The following is a 5,678-nucleotide window of genomic DNA, read 5'->3' as shown; positions in this document are numbered from 1 at the left end:
GTCGGCCTCCACTGATGCCTCCAAGTCCACTGGCCCAGCCCTGCACTTAGCTGGACCCTGAGAGGGAGTCTGCATTCCAGGCCAGCTGGTTGGGGGGTATTCAATGACCTGTGCGTCCCCAGATGTCCTATCCAGCTGGTCTTTCACCCTAAGGCCTGCCACCCAGCGTGCGCGTTTTTGCGGGGCCCAGCGGACTTTGGGGCCACAGAGCAGTCGGCTGTGGTGAGGGAATGTGGGGGACCACTCATGTGGAGAGCCATGGGTCTCCTGTATATCTGCCACAGGGCTGGTTCGCCGTACAGGTGCTGCGTGCAGGTCGCCTTTGCACACCTGGCCATGACACACCTGTCTGGTCCTCTCGTTGGGGAGGCCTCTGTGCCTGGTTCTCCTGTCCCCCACCTACCCCTGGAGGAGCGGCCACGTTCAAGAATTTCCATGTCCAACCCTCAGGGACAGCTGGGAACCTGGGTCAAGAGAGGCAGGGACTGGCCCAAGACAAATGAGGGGTGCAGAGCCCAAGGAGCAGGGCTGCTCTCCAGTCCTAGGCCAGCCCCAACACTCCCATGAGGTTCGCTTTGGGGGTGAGAGCCCCTCAGATCCTTGGGGATAGATACCCACCCCGTCCCATGTGGGGACATGACCTTGGCATCCCCAGGCACGTAGAGGCATGTGCACCTGCACACCCACCCCCACATACACACCACTCTGACTGCCCAGCTGGGGGACAGAAGGGGAGGACACCCTGGGGGCGAGGTGGGGGAGAAGGGGGAAAGAAGAAAGATGTTGGAGATGGCTGGGCCATGGGAAAGTGCATCAGGACTCCTGGCAAGGACCCAGATCCACAGCATGGGGAGGGGAGACAGGCCAGGCTGATGGTCAGGGGTCCCCAAGGGGCCCAGGGGGTTGCCAGGGAACTGGGAGAAGACAGGGTCTGGGTTCCGGTGTCCAACACCACCCTGGGCACTTGGGAGTAGGAAGAGATCCCCACCCCAAAGTCCAGAGGGCTATAGCACAAAAGGCCTCAGGTTACTCTGCTGTCTCTTGGGCTTCAGAAATGCAGTGTCCCAAGGGTCGCACAGGCTTGTAGAAGAGCCTGTTCGCCTTGGATCTCCATCCCTGACCCACTGTTCTCCCAGTGCTGGGGAAATGCTTTGTAACCCCTCGAGGTCCTTCTAAGCAGAGGACAGAATTGGGGCTTGGGGTGCTGAGGAGCTGGGTGTGCAGAACGTGGCAGAGTACTGGGCTACCAGTCTGGAGACCAAGGTCAGGGCCCTCCTAGTTGCAGCCTCAGGTTCTCCATGTGGAAGAGGATCCAGAATCACTGCTCTGGTCAGGGTGAAGAGGCCTTAGGAAGGAATGGAGCACCAGGACCGGAGAGGGAAACGGGGACCAGGGAGGCTTCTGAGATTTCTCACATCGCCCATGGAACCCACAGATCCTGCTCCTGGGAGAGACACAGACACAGAGACAGAGAAGGAGACAGAGAATGAACACAGGACAGAGGGATCCAGGAGACGTCATAGACTTTCCTCCACCAGCTTTGAAATGACATCCCGGCATTTTGTGCCATTCCATTCCGGAGAGCGCCGTCACACAGGCCATCCACCCTGGAAGGGAGGGGATTCCACAGGGTTGTGTGACCAGGACTCAGGGGTGCCAGGGGCCACTGTGGGGACTGCCCAGCACACGGGCACAGACGAGGCCCTTGGACGTGTGCCTAACCCTAATAGGAGCCTCTGGAAGTCTGCGTCACCAGGGGACAAGGTCAGAATCAGTTCATTCCTACCTTTCCACGGGGGCTGGGACACAGGCAGGAGGGGGATTTGCTTTGCCTGGAACCCAGAGCAGACCCAATCCCCTCTGAGCTGTGTTCCATGCCAAGCCCAGCTCCTTGGCTCATTCTTATATTGCCAAGTATGCCCTAGCCTCCTGTGATAGCAGGTACGGGACATGTGTAGAGGTCCTACCCCTGATGGCGTCCCTAGAAGTAGAAGCCAGAATACCCTGATGTGCAGATGGGGAGCCTGGGGAAGCCCTGAGCGGGACGGGGTCTGTCCAGGGCCCTGGTCATGCACAGGATTCCGGTCTGAACCCAGCTCTGTGTCCTCACAGCAGGGACACTGGCTGCACCCAGGCCTCCCCAGGGCCTGTGGGTGGGCTGTGAGAGTGTCAATGTATGGATGGGGCATGCAGGGAGGGTGAGCATTGAGCAGCGGGGGAGGGGGCCCCTTGGGGGGCTCTTGTGTGAGGAGGATATTGGGTAAGCGGACCTCAGGCATTGGTGACCTCACTTCCCTGACAACAGAGCCCAACAGAATTTGGAACCCTGGTAACCTGGCACCCACATTCCACAAACAGCCCCCTGCCCAGCTCATTTCACTGGAGACCCTCAAACCAAGATTTTCGCATGTTGCCTGCCGAGGTCCGGAGGCTGCAGGCGGAAGAAAGCGCGCCCTGCAGACGCTGTCCCCCGCTGGGGATTTCATGTCAGGGCTCCCCACCGCCTCTGGCCATTTGGCCAGAAGGACAGAAAGGTGACACCGGGAGGCCCAGAGCTGGCCACCCAGCCCCACTCACTCTGATGACCTGTGTAGACACAGGTGCCCTCCCTGTGTGTGTGACTGTGTGTGTGTACACGTGTGTGAGTGTGTGCGTGTGTATGTGTGTGTGTAAAGAGGGGTCATGGGGGTGGGGCTACCCTGAGCAGGAGCAGGCTGATGAGGGCTCAGATACCCAGTGGGCAGGTCATGTTCAAGGTCAAGGCTGGCTATGTGGGATGGAGTGTGCAGGCGCTGCCCCTTCTGCCCAAGGGTTATCCTGATAGCCCTGCAGGGATGGGTCACTGCATCCCGGTTGCAGGGCTGTGCACGCACCGGTGTGTGTCTGATCTGGGAGGAGCAAGGGGACTGGGCAGGAGGACAGTGCAGATGGCCGGGCAGGGCTGTGATGCCTCGGGGCCGGCTACCAGTCCCTGTGTTTGCAGAAGGCCACGGAGGACATGGAGAAGCAGCTGGCTGACATGTCCTCCTCCCTGACAGAGGGGTTGACCACAAAGGCATCCCAAGAAAACGGTGCTGGGGATTGCCGGGGAAGACCTCTGACACCACACCGACCACTGTCCCAGGTGGTTGTCCACCGGACAGTGGTCCAGCACCCGGAGCCCACGGAGGCCGAGGCCTAGGGTGAGAAGGCTGGGGCTTGGTGTTTGTGGTGTGTGGGGATGGGTTGTTGCTGGCCCCACAGGGAGGAGCCCCCAGAGGCTGGTGTGGGGCCAGGAGCAACGACTGAGCACAGAGCACACAGCGGGTGGACTGCAGTTGGGTAGACGTCCCTGTGAAGGTTCCTTCCCCTCTGTGGCTTCTCTGGGAGGCCCTGGGCTGGGCTCTGTCTCTGCAAAGGCCCACAGAGAGCAGGCACAGAGGTGAGCTTTTCTCCTCTCACAGCTGCTCTACCACCTGAGGAGCTAGAGCCGGATCTGGAGGGAGGGCTGGTGCCTGCAGTGACTTCAGGAGGAGACCAGGAGCTGGCAGGTGACCCGGCACCTGCCCACGGAATGCCTGGCGCTGTCCAGGAGGAACTGGCAACTGCTCCTGCGCCAGCCCCTTCCCCTGCCCCTGCTACAGTCCCTGCCACTCCCCCTTCCCCCACCCCAGCCCCTGCCCCTGCCTCGGACCCAGATCCTGACCCAGCTCCTGCGCCTTCCCTTACCCCTTCCTCTGCCCCTGCCCCAGCCCCTGCCCCTGCATGTGCTCTTGTTCCTGCACCTGCCCATGTTTCTGCTCCTGCCCTGCCAGAGCTACTGTCCCTGACCCAGATCCTACCCTTGCTCCTGGCCTGTCCATACTCCTGCCAGAGACGCTGCCCCTTTCCCTGCCCCTGCCAGTGGCCCCGTTCCTGCCCCTGACCCAGATCCTGTCCCTGCTGCTGCCCTGGATCCTGCACCTGCCACTACTGCTTACCCTGTCCTTCCCCTTGCCCCTGCCCCTGCACCTGTTCTTACCTCTGTCCCTGCCCCTGTCCCTGCCCCTATCCTGAGCCCTGCCCCTACTTCTGCTCCTGCAGGGCTCTGACGGCCACATCCAGAGGCCACATCCAGAGCCACAGCCCTGCAGGGAGCACTCCTTGTACAATCACCGTTAGTTCCATTGCCGGAACCCGAGATCCCGCCCGATTGTTTCATCCCCTCCCCCTGTGTTCTTTCTCTCTGGTACATATTAACTGTTATTTTATTCTTCCATGTCCTATATACTATTTATTATTTGTTTTAAATAAAATTACTTGTTTTCAATTGAACACGTCTTGAGCATTAAGTACATGCCCAACGCTGTGCCACCACACCCCAGAACATTGCCGCAGAATATCTCATTCCCCACAGGAGTCCCAAACCAGAAGCCCTCTCTGCCCTTTTCTCCCCCAGCCCAGATCCTGGCAACCCATATGCTGCTTTCTCTCTCTGTCCCTTTACCTATTCCTGATGTTTCTGTAATTGGAATCACACAATAGGGGCCTTCGTGTCTGCCCCCCTATTTTCAAATGGGACTCCTTTTCTACTGTGTTTATTTGTCATAAAATTTCCCTTACTTGATATTGAAATCCCTGATGGATTACACATCAGATGTAATCAAAGAGGCCACTTTAGGAATTATGGGCACAATCTCGGGACCGAGACCCCTGGTCCTGCTGGAACACCACAGTCTGACCCCAGACAGGACAGGGCTGGTTCCTCCTGAGAATCACACAGAAACCAGGGCAATGCAGAAAACTGGAAGACACACCAAAAAGGGCAAAAGCATTGCTCACAACCCAAGGCCAGAGAAAGTGTTCACCTGACTCTGGTCCAAACCACGCTCCCAGTCACTGGGTTCCACAGGGACGGAGACCAAACACATGCAAGTCCAAGGCGGAAGGATAGGCACGCAGGGAATATGTGTCAGAGATGCAGGAGCTCCTGGGGAAGGACTCCGGCAAAGGAAACCCTTTGGAGGCAGCGCTGGTCACCCTCAGACTGGCAGGTGTCTGGTCCGGGGACCAGCAGCCCTGGGGAGAACATGAGGAAGTAGAGGTCCCCTGGAGAGAACGGTGACAGGCACCCCTGTCTGGGAGAACAGTGAGCAGCACCCATCCCAGGTCACAGGGGCACCCATCCTCAGCCTCGGACTCAGCCCCAGAAACTCTGGCTCGGTTTTTCACACACGTATTGTCTGGAGTGTTCATCACAGCAGTGGTGGAAAGAGCAGGGAATGGAACAACACTAATGCCCAAGGAGATGGATGGGATCCACGGTCTCAGTTCTCATGATAGAATGCCCTGCAGCTTCTGTCCTGGTGTCATACGGGGCACAGGATCCGGAAGCCCCTCCTGAGTCCCATCCCTCCTGCCACCCTGCCCCTTGGAACATTGAGAATTGTTTGAGGAGGAGGGGGAGAGGATCCAGGATGACAGCGGGTCCAAGGAGAAGAAAGGTCAGCACTGGGAGGACAGATGGATATGCCCTGAGCCACCATCCAGGGCCCAGGCTGTGATGCCCTTGGACCTCACCCCAAATAAGGACTCCTGATTTATGGACCCTGATTCTGTGGTTTTACTCCCTCCCTCATTCATTCCCCACCTCAAACACCCCCTCCCTCGCCCTCCCTCCCTCCCTCCCTCCCTCCCTCCCTCCCTCCCTCCTTCTTCCC

General features: G+C 58.8%; 1 pseudogene; it reads left to right on the top strand.

Moving 5' to 3' along the window:
• The first annotated feature begins 258 nt into the window (after positions 1 to 258).
• Positions 259 to 4,268, top strand: LOC141372010 (uncharacterized; annotated as a pseudogene).
• The last annotated feature ends 1,410 nt before the right edge of the window (positions 4,269 to 5,678 follow it).

The sequence above is a fragment of the Callorhinus ursinus genome, unplaced genomic scaffold, assembly GCF_003265705.2.
Source record: "Callorhinus ursinus isolate GAN/ISIS: 27379988/994484 unplaced genomic scaffold, GSC_fseal_2.0 scaffold304, whole genome shotgun sequence".
Taxonomy (NCBI): domain Eukaryota; kingdom Metazoa; phylum Chordata; class Mammalia; order Carnivora; family Otariidae; genus Callorhinus; species Callorhinus ursinus.
Note: the sequence above shows the minus strand (reverse complement) of the source record. Positions and strands in the feature narration are given on the sequence as shown.